Source organism: the organism of the source record quoted next, unplaced genomic scaffold (assembly GCF_019419815.1).
Source record: "Pyrus x bretschneideri cultivar Hongxiangsu unplaced genomic scaffold, Pyrus_bretschneideri_v1 Contig79, whole genome shotgun sequence".
Lineage (NCBI taxonomy): Eukaryota > Viridiplantae > Streptophyta > Magnoliopsida > Rosales > Rosaceae > Pyrus > Pyrus x bretschneideri.
The window spans coordinates 1,667,918-1,681,907 of NW_025999819.1; the positions used below are offsets into that span (position 1 = coordinate 1,667,918).

At 39.2% G+C, this 13,990-nt stretch overlaps 1 pseudogene; it reads right to left on the bottom strand.

Annotated features, from left to right (window-relative positions):
• Positions 1–4,671: 4,671 nt before the first annotated feature.
• LOC125472984 lies at positions 4,672–5,836 on the bottom strand (annotated as a pseudogene).
• Between the last annotated feature and the right edge of the window lie 8,154 nt (positions 5,837–13,990).

Genomic DNA, 13,990 nt, shown 5'->3' on the forward strand with positions numbered 1-13,990 from the left:
ACTCAACTACTAAAACCTGGAGGGGCGAAAAACAAAAAACGTGAGTGGGCAAAAACAAAGCTTTTTAAAACCATTTCTCTTTCCAAAAATAATAACCCCTCACCGTAAAACCTGTACAATTTCCCAGAAAATAGTAATACATACGTATGTAGAAATCATGCTCAAGAGTAGTGAAAAACCAAGTATATGCCATGTCGAGTATCTCAGCAATGAAATAAGTAAGCCAGGTGAAATAAATCAATGTAAAATGATATGCCAGCCGGAGTCACCTAACGTGACTTGTACGGCTCTAAACTTACACACGAGTCGGAACCATCTAATGTGGTCTGCACGACAGGCTGGGTGTAAATAAGTACACTCAAGTGCTACAATCACGTGAAGGCTATGCGAAGTATCGCAAGTCACCTACAAGTCGGAACCACCTAATGTGGTTTGTGCGACAGGCTGACACTTGCCTTGGATCCAAGGTGAGCGTGTGGTACGGGAGGTGAACGATCACGTGAAGGCTAGGTCCTGACCTCAGGTGGAGCACTAACATCGGGGTGCAAGATAATAAATACCAAATGCATCCAAGCATAACCATGCACATCACAACCACTAACATCATAATGTACTCAACTGTAGCTTACCTGGGCTCTGCAGCATCATGCAACATTATGCAAAGATCCTGGGCCGGGATGTGACATGCCAATCACCTAAGTTAAAGTTGTAATTATGGGCTACTTTGGCATTGCTGTAAAAAATAAAAAAATAATATAAAAAAATTATTAAAAAAAATTGCTTATGCTTTTCTACGATTTCTACTATCATTGACAATAGTTTAAAAAAATACCTTTTTTTTTTTTTTACTAAACACATCTAATGTTCCAGATTTTTTAATAAGTTGGTTTTTATAAAAGTACCAAAATCTCAAACCAGGCCTATATTAACTTCCCAAAAAGAAGTTAAACTCATAATTATATACTAACTTCTAGTAAAAAAAAAAAAGTATTTCATTTTATGTTAAAAGGTAGTCATTTAGTACTATGGTCTAGTAGTTATTTATTTCTATTTATAAATAAAAAGTCTAAGATTTGAATATTAAGAACGAAGAATTCGCAATTAATTTCTCCTCCCGTAGAGTCAAGCAGTTGACTGTACCCGGTAAATAGTATAGATGCCGAGAGTTATATAATAATATATGGTATGGTCGAGTAGCTACACATGTATATGCCTTCACCATACGCGCTAAATAGTACAGATGCCAAGAGTTATTATTATATAATAATATTTGGTATGGTCGAGTAGCTACACATGCATATGTCTTCATTAGTCATCCATTACGTTCAAAAAGATTGCAAATTAAATACAGACTAATGCCATGCAGCATAGGCTTGTCAGCTTGTGGTGAATACATGCAAATAGGATGAATATGAGACCGAAACTAGCCATATTCAAGTTTGAAATGGTCGAGATGGTCGAGCTACACGTCCATTTGTCGTAGTGACGTTGACAAAGTTTGGGTTGGAACTAAATTTGCGCATCTCTATGAGTGGTGGTTGAGTATAAGTATGTTGCAAAACAGTAAAACAATCGTGCCTAGGACCGGGGGAGTGTGTCGGCCAAAGGTTTTCCGACGGTCAAGTTAGGAAATGATTTTAGATTCAAGCAGTGGGTAAGAAAATTGAAGTGTTTAGATTACGTTACCCTAGATGAACCCTAGATATGGGTTAGGAAAGAAAAAAATAATAAAAGCTTGTTTATGCGAAATGACCAGGTTTTCCCTGATATTTGCTTACAATTATGTATAAAACGATATAATAATGATTTCATTAGTCTTTGATTAACAAATAGAATTCTATAGTATATAGTTTAGATAAAATAATAATTTAACATGCTCATTAGAATGAAAATTTTTTTGACATCAATTTCAAATTATCACTTCAACCTTCAAATAAAATTTGGACAATTCATATTTTACATCTCTATGGGACTATTAAGAGATGCTCTTAGATCTTGTCGACTACTATTTTAAGTTTACACACATTCCTAGAACACTACTATTTGTGACATAAAAGAACATGTTTTTGTTCAAAATTCTAAAAGAATTCACAAAGTCTGTATCTAAACTCTGCCTGCATCTCTTAAATTGAAAATAAAGGAGTCAAAGTTAGCGGCTACTTTGTAATTTGACCCTCAAAAGCTGCCCATACTTTGCATAAATATGGATTGATTCTCATATATTCGAGCGAAGTATCCTTGGAGCAATCTTATAATTAAATGCATGGCATGTTAAGAGTTGAATAGTGTGCTTCTAAGTTATGACAACTACACAGTTGAAAGAAACGACATAACATGTTAATGGAACCAAAAATTAAAGATGAATCGAATAATCAAATCTTTCACCGACGAATGCATTATGTTCGTATGGAGAAGTTATGAGCTACAAATGCATTATCTTCGTAGTGGAGGTTGGAAAATTAAATATATACCATGCTTGTCAGGATGTGGTTGATAGTTGCCCCTCGTAATGTCTTGGACATTAGTAGGTGAGAGCCAGCAATTAAATATTGCTTTTCTATGGCTGTGTTTCCACTTTCCATACAGTTGATATTTTCACAGGAGAAAGAGTATAAAATGATTATTTTTTTTATTTTTTTTAAAAGTGATGATAGTACATATTTTATAAAACTAAATAATGTGATAGTTGATGTCTAAATTTAAATTATTACAGAAAGAATTTAACTATCAATAGCTGCATCATTAATTTGATCTACAAAATATGGTCTAACAATATAATTTTCTTGGCATATTTAAAAAAAATAAAATTGAGTGGGGGATAGGTACGCATTAATATTGCATTATTTTTTACTCGCAAGTGAAAATTATTAGTTTCAATTCATTTGTGTTGAGTTCAATAAGTGGCTAGCTCATTATAGTCTAATTCAATCATCCCTCAATTTCTGATAAATTACTTCTCTTCCTTAGAACATCGTTGGAATATAGAAAAAACAGAAAGCTATTTTGTCATTAACCCTCAAATAGGGTAGGTTGATATGAATGTATACTATGTTTCAGAAAAGGACAAATAATACCATTCAACATGTATACATATTTCATTTTGCGTTTTTGTAAAGATATTACCGACAACCGACATGCATACAGTTCAGGGGTTTTGAGGTGGACTTTTTCCTTCTAATCCATCAAATTAAGAAATTTGTATCGTTAAAATTTGATCTAAAAGATAAAATTATTATAACTTTTATTGCGCGTTTACCAACCGGGGTTGGAATGAAATGAAAAGGAATCATTCCCGATTGAAAGGATTCCGGTGTTTACTTAAAATTTTGAGAATGAAAATATGGTGGGGTCCACTAGAAAATAGGAATTCAATTCTAGAATGTGGAGGAATTGGATTTAATACTGAGATGGAGGTGGTAATCAGTCTGGGTGAAAGCCTCCATCCGGAATCATACTTTCCTACCCAAAATACCCTTAAAATACTCAGCCCTCCATTTGTTTCTCTCTCTCGCCGACTCCCTTACAACTTCAGCACCCGGACCCCTCCATTTACACATGCACCGTATTGGATTAAACTTTGGAGCCACCGTCAGAAGCTCGCCTGCACTTGCACTGTTGCAAGAATCCGAGGTTCTGACAAACTATTTCCAAATCTGACGTTCTAACCCACACCGAGATTTCCCTAAAATTTAACCCACACCGACGAAGGAGCAAGAAACAGAGAGAGGAACAAGGAGATGAAAAATGGGAAAAAAAAATCAAAGGAAGGAGGAGATGAAAAAAAGCAAAAAAAAGCAAAGGAAGGACATCAAAGAGAGGAAGGACGAAGGAGCAGGAAACAGAGAGAGGAAAGAGGAGATGAAAAAGGGTAAAAAAATACAAGGAAGGAGGATACGAAAAACGGGAAAAAAATCGGACCCGACTTCTCTGCCCTCCAAGTTTTCATACACTCATCCCCTTCTATTATGTAGGATCATAGTTAAGCCACGTCAACGTTTTATATTGATTTTTTCATAGAGATAATAAGACAAAAAGTAATAGTGATATAAAATACTAATATGACTTAACTGTGACAGCACAAATAGAAAGAGATGAAAATGTATGGAAATTGGAAGGGTAGAGAAGCCAAGACCAAAAAAATCAAAAGGAAGGAGATGAATAAGGGAAAAAGAATCAAAGAAGGAAATGGAGCTGTAGCGTTCTACAACCACAAATAAATCACTTTTTTTTATTTACTATTATATTACATAAAATTGTATTAAAAGAAATAAGCATAAAATATTTTATTTGTGACATGGCCATTTTAGTAATTGTAATGTTTTATACTCTGATTCTATTGAATTAGTAAACAGTTTTATTGATTCACTACCATTTCTATTCCGATTCCAGAATATTTTAGTAAACAGCTTTTATAGAAATCTGGATTCTGATTCTCCTCAATCCAATATCTCTTCAATTCAATTTCTCCTCAATCCAATTCCTCCAATTTTGATTACGGTTAAGTAAATGCTCCATTAAAGTGGGCTCCTATTTGTAGTCGTTGGATCAAATTTCATCAGCACGAATTCCCTGATTTGGTGGATTAGGAGGAAGGGATCAGGAGAGGATCCCTTTCCCTTATTTTGAGGGGCAAAGTAGCATATTAGATGTGTATTTTTGAGTTTCAAAGTGTCCAAAATAAACACATGTTTGATTCCATAAATACTGAAAATAATTCACATACACTCCAACAAAAAATTGTGTAAACCTCTTAGTAAGAGAGGTAAGATCTGAAGAAGATGAAATGGTTCGAGGCCTTTCACTTCTGCGCGGTGTTTTTTCGCATTTTATGGCTGGATTTTGGTTAAGAAATGAGGTTATTAAATTGTCGAACTTTCAATTCCTATCATGTCAAAGTACTAAGTTTTTGAAGTGGTTCTAACAACTGAATGTATAACATAAGTATAACATAAGTATGGTAGAATATCTGAATGTATAAGTATGGTGAAGAAACCTATAGAAGGCCTGCCTTTCCAAATCTTGGACGTTCTTTAGTTCCCCGTACTGCAAAGTTTCCAATGTTAATTTAATAGTTCGACGACATATGCTTGTAGGATACGTGTATATATAGTTGTGTATGTTGTTGCTACCTTTCCAAACCGAGAACCGCTTCAATGATCCATCCAATGTGACTAAACGAAAAACCTTGAATGGTGGTGGTGACGGTGTGAGCTCACCCAATCTATTGGGCTACCCTGCATATACGTGCAACACACCAAACTCAATCATTTTCCCTAATAATATTGCAAGAAAAAAAAAAAAAAAAAAAAAAAAAGCTACCATTTAAGCACAGAATGATGCTAAAATGTAACAAAACGTTGCTCACGATGCACGCATGTATATAATGTACCTGAAGTGATAGAACTGCGACGTAGGCAAATAAGTATTTGAGCCATTTCGGAAGCCTGAAACTCTTGTGTGAAAGATTTCTATGGAATGACAGAGTGACTCCTAAACTGGTTAACATATGGAGTGCAAAGGCGACCCAAAATGTACCAAGTAAAATAACAGGGTGCAAAGAAAGAAAGTGGATAGGCGAAAGGGTACTCGCTATGACTAGGTCCTGTAAATTCCATTTTCTCCCCAAGAACTCTCCACAGGGCATTATCACAATCTTCACCCAACGCCCCATATGGTATATAATAGCACTCTCTCACTAGTCACTGCTGCTATTTCCATGACTGGTATCTGCACTAGCAAAGCCATGCTCGCTAGAAGCTGATATCTCACTACTACTCAATCTAGAGAACGTTGAATGAAAATGCTTATGGGTTTGGAATATGTTGGTCCGCGAGCCATTCGATATATAGAGAAGCAATCGCACTGCTTTGTCACGATTGGCATGGTAAATAATTGACGTGGTAGGTAATTTATGTACCACTGTTTTAATTGAAAGGTTTCTCTAAACTTTTCTTAACAAAAAAAAATAACTTAATAACTTTATTTAAAAGAACTTTAACGAAAACCTCCTGATACTGTTTACTTTAACGAAAAACTATATTTTTACACTAAAAAGTCAATCCTACTACTATTCACTTTATCCTTTATTTTGTCCTTATCGTTAAAACTCATAGTTTTCAAACCGTTTTCATTAGTTTTCATTTTATTTAATGCGAAATGTTTGAATCTCAAACTCAATGAAAATGACAAAAATTTAGAAAAAAATTACACATTGAGTATGCTTCTAATTCTTAATTTTATATTGAGATAACACTTTTCTTCTATGAAGTGTAAGTTACAAAAATACCATTTATCTTTAGTGTATTTTCACACTTCTCTCTCTTGCTCCCCTTCTCTCTCTCTATTTCTCTCTCCCTTCCCTTTCTTGACAGACCCCGATCGAAATCAGGGCATGCTGGCCGTCACGTGAGGGTAACGTGACCATGTGCACAGTGCGGAAGCTAAGAATAATAATAAAAGCATGAACAAATAAAAATTCAAACTACACACAGAATAGTTAACATACATGTGCAAGCGTAAGTGTGAAAAACAATGTTCAGAGCACAGAAAACCTAGTGCAGCCCAGAGGAACAAATACTAACTAAACACACCCTTAGGAGCTCCTACACTGGTGATAATCTGTCAGATATGTCGTGAATTCCTCGTGAGCCACGAAAAGAACAATCCAAACTAGAACCTAGAGGGGTGCAAAACAGAAAGTGTGAGTGGGCAAAAACAAAGCGTTTCAAAATCATTTCATTATCAAAAGTTCTAACCCCTCGCCGTAAAACCTGTATAGTTTCCTAGAAAATAGAATATCCACATATATAGAAAACATGCTCAGAAATACGCTATGTCGAATGCCTCCACATAAAATGTAAGTAACCAGATAATGTCAAACAATGCAAATAACATGTCAGCCAGAGCCACCTAACGTGACCTGTACGGCTGAATCTAGAGATCAAATCCCCAACTCACTAACTATACCTGCACACGAGTCGGAACCACCTAAAGTGGTCTGTACCACAGGACTGGGTGTAAATAAATATGCTCAAGTGCTACGATCACGTGAAGGCTAGGCAAATAATCACGGGTCACCTACGAGTCAGAACCACCTATAGTGGTCTGTACGTCAGGACTGTGCACCTAACTTGGATCCAAGATGAGTGTGTGGTGCGAGAGGTGAACATCATGTGAAGGATTGTGCCCTACTCTGGGCGGGAGCACTAACACCAGGGGTGCAGGTCATGAACTCTCTACGTATCTCACATAACTCCAAATCATCATCATAAACCATAACTTACCTAGCACTTACCTGTGCATCCGTAGCACCAAACATACATATATGCAACTTCTAATGCATAAATCAATAGGCAAATACAATGCATGGCATTTAAAACAAAAAGCTCACTCACTGGTATGTGGAAGGGTCGTAACCCCCTTGCCTCGAGTAACTACGCTCATCCTCGGGATAGGTCTTACCTATATGCGAAACAACTATAAAAACGTCAATTTAAAGCACATAACCAAAACTAGGTAATAACTTCTCATACAATACTCAAATAGGATGTGTGAATACACCAACGTGATCTACTCAACCTCACGAACATCCCCATATTTTTAAAATAATTTTCTGACATCTCACACGCGGCCACGCGCCGGCCAAGGCATGGCCAGACGCAGTGGCCACGCGCGGCCACGTGTCATGCACGCTGACGACGTCAATTAATGCCGTCAGGAATATTCCGTTAAAACTAACAGATTTCCTTAAAGTTAACCTAACGCCGTTAGGAATATTCCGTCTTCTTCTCCAGCACACCTCTGGTGCCATCGTCGTCGCCAGAAAACCGGAAAAACTTCAAACTTTCGTTTCTCACTCGTTTTTCAACCAAATTCCACGAAATTGGTACCAAAATGAAGCTTACAACAAGTAGAACAAAAGCTTACCACTTTCAAGCCCTGAAATTCACGAAATCACGCTGGAGAAACTTCACAAAATCCGGCCAAACCTGCAACTCACGATCCCAATGTCCAAATCCTTCCAACGAACCACCCCAAGCTTCCTAAGGACCTCACTAAGCTTCCTACAAGCTTCAAATTCCCTGAAAAACAACATTTCACGTATGCATGAACAGTGACCAAAATCGACGTTCCCTGGTTCGACGTGAAGTCGAATGGTTCCTTACCTGAAATGGGTATGGTTAAACTCGTATGATCCTCATGAACACAAAGATATAACTTTCCACCTCGATCCGCAACGTTTTCACGAGTTTTAATCTTGGTCCGTATAAAGAAGAAGAAGAGAGAGAGAGAGAGACACGGGACAGGGAGAGTATACGGGAAGGAGATAAGGATGAGAGTGTGTGTGTGGTCCAGATGCAACCAACAAGCCCACAAAACAAACACCCCAAAATGAAACATAACCAGTAGGGGCAAAATCGTCATTTCACACCTACAGTATGAATAATTTGGGACGAGCTGCCCACCTTAAAAAAATTTTGTCCCGAAATTCATAACAACCACTCATACCAACCACTAGCGATCAAAGAACAATTGAGGATACAAATCTCTCATCCGATCTTTAGTCTCCCAAGTAGCCTTCTCCACTGAGTGATTCCTCCACAAAACTTTCACTAAATTCAAAGTCTTGTTCTTCACAACCTTTTCCTTCCAATCCATAATCGTTACTGGTTCCTCATCATAAGTCAAATCCGGATTAATTTCCAATGGTTGAGGAGGTATCACATGTGACGGATCTGCAACGTAATGAAGAAGCATGGACACATGAAAAACATTATGCACTTTAGCCAACTTAGAAGGGAACTTAAGTCTGTAAGCCACTTCACCAACTCGCTTGGTGATCATATACGGTCCAATATACCTGGGACTTAGTTTACCTTTCTTTCCAAACCATACAACACCTCTTCACGGTGAAAGCTTCAGAAACACCCAATCACCCACTTCATACACTCTGTCTGTACCATGCCGGTCCGCTAAGCTCTTTTGTCGATCCTAGGCTGTTTTCAGGTTAGACTTAATTACCTGAACATTTTGAGTAGTCTCCTCAACAATCTCGGGGCCCACCAAAACTCTTTCTCCGACCTCTGACCAACATAAGGGTGTACAACAAGATTTACCATACAGTGCCTCAAATGGTGACATGCTGATACTCGAATGAAAGCTGTTATTGTAGGCAAATTCCATTAAATCTAACCGCTTGTGCCAAGCATCACCAAACTGCAACACCGAAGATCTCAACATATCCTCCAACGTCTGAATGGTCCTCTCTGACTGTCCGTCTGTTTGAGGATGATATGCCGTACTATAAAGTAATCTCGTACCCAAAGCTTCCTGAAAAGCCACCCAAAATTTAGAAGTAAATCTTGGGTCACAATCCAAGACAATACTCATTGGAACACCAAGGTACTTCACAATCTTCGATATAAACAACTCAGCTAATTAGCCTAAAGAATACTTTTCCATCACTGGAATAAAATGTGCTGACTAAGTAAACCGATCAACTATGACCCAAATGCCATCAAAACCATTATGTGTACGCGGAAGCTTGTACACAAAATCCATAGTAATGTTTTCTCATTTCCACTTTGGAACGGGAAGCGGTTGTAACAACCTAAACGACTTCTTCCTTTCAGCTTTAACTTGTTGGCAAATGGCACACCTACTCACACTCAGCTATCTCTCTCTTTATACCCGACCAATAATAAAATGGTCGAATGGTATGATACATTTTAATAGCTCCTGGATGCATAGCATGAGCTGAGATATGCGCTTCATCAAGAATTGCTTTCTTTAAATCCAAATTATTCGGCATAAACATCCTACTTTCTTGCATAAGCATGCCATCTGATTCACGAACTCTGAGGTCCTTCCTTTTCCCTTGATTCCTTGCTTGAATTATTTCATGAGTCTCTTCATCAATCATTTAGGCTTCAAGTACACGATCAATTAAAATCGGCCTAATTTGAAAATTAGCAAGTAAAGCTACCTCCTGATCTTCTGCCTCTAACCTCACTCTAGTTGATCTCAAGTCTGCCAAAAGAGGAACAAGGCTAGTGTACAATGCATTGATACGGCCCTGAGATTTCCTGCTAAGTGCATCAGCTACCACATTCGCACGACTAGGGTGATAATCAATTGTGCAATCATAATCACTAAGCAGTTCCAACCACCTCCGCTAACGAAGATTAAGATCCCTCTGCGTGAAAAGATATTGAAGACTCTTATGATCCGTAAAAATCTTGCATTTTTCTCCATAAAGATAATGTCTCCACATCTTCAACGCAAAGATAATGGTCGCTAACTCCAAATCATGTGTAGGGTAATTTAATTCATGAGGCTTTAATTGTCATGAAGCATAAGAAATCACCCTACCATGTTGCATCAACACATATCCCAGACCATTTAAGGAAGCATCACTATAAACTTCGAAGTTACCACTATCATCCGGGAGTGCCAAAACAGGTGCATGAGTGAGACAATACTTCAACTGCTGGAAACTTTGCTCATAACTATCATCCCACTCAAATTTAACATCCTTCCTCGTTAACCTCGTTAGTGGTAAAGCAACCACGAAAAAATCCTTTACAAACCGTCGGTAATACCCTGCTAAACCAAGGAAACTCCTCACCTCAGTGACGGTTCGTGGTTGCTCCCATTTCTCCATTGCTGCTACCTTTTGAGGATCCACCAAAATACCTTGAGCAGATATGACGTGTCCCAAAAATGCCACTTAATCTAACCAAAATTGGCACTTGCTAAACTTAGCATACAGTTGGTGTTCCCTCAACCTTTTCAACACCAAAGTAAGATGTCGAACATGCTCAGATTTAGACTTAGACTATACTAGAATATCGTCAATGAAGACAATGACAAACCTATCTAAATACGGCTGGAATACTCGGTCCATCAAATCTATAAAACCTGCTAGTGCATTCATCAATCCAAATGGCATTACCAGAAACTCGTAATGACCATAACGAGTCCTGAAAGCTGTCTTAAGGACATCTTCCCTACTGATCTTCAACTGATAATAACCAGACCTCAAATCAATCTTGGAAAATACACAAGCACCTCGAAGCTGATAAAACAAATCATCTATACGCGGCAATGGATAACGATTTTTAATTGTTACCCGATTCAATTGTCGGTAATCAATGCATAGCCTTAAAGTCCCGTCTTTCTTCCTCACAAACAACACTGGAGCTCCCTAAGGTGAAGTACTAGGCTGAATAAAACCTTTGTCCACTAATTCCTGCAACTGGACTTTCAATTCCCTTAACTCAGTAAGAGCCATACGATAAGGAGTCAAGGATATAGGATTAGTACCTGGAAGCAAATCAATGGTGAACTCTATATCTCGGTTTGGTGGCAACCCAGGTAAATCATCAGGAAAATGCCTGACTACCCTTACATCTTCCGCACTAGTAGGAGCAGCATCGCTCAACACCACATGAGCTAAGTATCCCTAGCAACCCTTTGATAACAACCTTTTTGCTTGCACAGCAGAAATAACGCCATGTTTCACCCCACTCTGCTTACCTACAAAAGTAACCACAGGTAATCCAGGACGATGGAAGGTAACTGTTTTCCCATAACAATCAATATTGGCACGATTGAAATGCAACCAATCCGTGCCCAAAATCACATCAAAATCAACAATATCTAACGGGATAAGGTCAACTGGCATAACCACATCCTCCACCATCACTGGACATCCTGGATACACACAATCAACAGTACATCTCCCCCCTCTAGGCATAGCAAACTCTAAATCATACCCTAGAGGTGTAGGGTGAGGTTGTGTCACTTGAGCAAATATATGAGAAATAACAAAATGTGTAGCACCACAGTCAATCAATACTCTAGCAAAATAACCAAGGATATTTAACGTACCCATAATCAAGTATGGATTATTCTGAGCATCCTGCAGAGAGATATTATGGATACTCCCCTGGGTCTGCTACCATCCACCATGACCTCTACTAGTCTGACCATCGACTCTACACACTACGCCCCTAACTAGGCTGACCAGACTGTCTTAAAGATCCCACACTACTAGCAGCAATCTCCCCCTGCTGAGGTTGTCCTCCTTGGTACCACTGAGATCCACCCACTGGAACTGAAGGATACGGCATATAACCACCAGAAAATTGAGGGTACCCACTCTGAGAATACGGATCCTGGGGATAGGGATATTGTCCTGGAGCATAAGGAATGACATCACCCTGATAATAATAGGCACCACCATGACTCTTCTAACCATAACTACCAGGGCCAGAGACCTACTGGATCGGCGTAGGTGGTGGCAAGAAAGACTGATGGGGCCTCTGCTGACTTTGGGGACAATTTGTAGCTCGATGTCCTATCTGCCCATAAGTGAAACAACCACTGCTACCACTCTTGCACTCTCCAAAATGCCGATTATTGCACCTGTGGCAAACCGGAGCCCTTCCTCTACCAGTATCACCCTACCTCTAGCCTCTAGTACCTCGAGCAGATCTACCACCCTGACCCTGACCAGCGGCACTAAAACCACCACTGGAAGAACTGGAACTAGTCCCACCTCGCATAAAACTCTGGGTCTTGCGAGGTTCTAGAGATGCCTAACCTTTGCCCTTGTCGTCTTTCCTCTGATTGCCATCTTTTTCTTCCTTCTCACTCTCGATGGGCATGTTCTCGGAATCCTCAATCCTCAACAGAATCTCATAGAACTCCTAGTAAGAGTCGTAAGGGGTAATGGTCGCCATAGAACACCACTTCTTCTTAGTACCCAAACGAAAACGCCGAAACATCTCACCCGGATTGGCAGCAACCTCCAGATAATAATGGGATAAATTAGTAAACCTCTGATAATACTCGTTCGCTGTCAACTTCCCTTACCTTAACTCGGTGAATTCTTGCTTTTTGTGATCAATGTACTCAGGAGGCACAAACCTTTTCCGAAACAACTGCCTAAACACCTCACAGTCAGTCATTTCCTCTGGGGTCAAACGACGGACCTCCTGTTCCCACCAGGATGACGATTCCCTACCCAAAAACCATGATGTCGTCTCAACCCACTTCTCAACAAGGAGATTCCCCTGATTATGCAATACACGAAAGGTCTTTTCAATATGTTCCAACCACCGCTCAGCTCCCTCAAAACCCTCGTGGCCCTCAAACTTATCCAGCTTCAGATTGTACATAGTATCCAGAGGAGTCCTCCGAGGAGGGCGGAGCCCCAACTGAATAGCGGTAGCGATAGCTTCCCCCCCCCCCCCCAATTGAGCTACATCAGGGAAACTAGGCTCAAGAGAGTGACATGGTTCCCTTCGAGGCGGCATAGTTCTGACAAAAGACACCAAAACAATTAGAACACTCACAAAAATATACAGGACTACCAAACCTATGCTCTGATACCAAACTGACACACCCCGACCGAAATCAGGGCATGCTGGCCGTCACGTGAGGGTGACGTAACCATGTGCACAGTACGAAAGCTAAGAATAATAATAAAAGCACGAACAAATAAAAATTCAAAGTACACACAGAGTAGTTAACATACATGTGCAAGTGTAAGTGTGAAAAATAATGTTCAGAGCACATAAAACCTAGTGCAGTCCAAAGGAACAAATACTAACTAAACACACCCTTAGGGGGTCCTATATTGGTGATAATCTGTCAGATTTGCCGTGAATTCCTCATGAGCCACCAAAAGAGCAATCCAAACTAGAACCTGGAGGGACGCAAAACAGAAAGTGTGAGTGGGCAAAAACAAAGCGTTTCAAAATCATTTCATTATCAAAAGTTCTAACCCCTCGCCGTAAAACCTGTATAGTTTCCCAGAAAATAGAATATACACATATATAGAAAACGTGCTCAGAAATATGCCATGTCGAATGCCTCCACATAAAATGTAAGTAACCAGGTAATGTCAAACAATGCAAATAACATGTCAGCCGGAGTCACCTAATGTGACCTGTATGGCCGAATCTATAGCTCAAATCCCCAA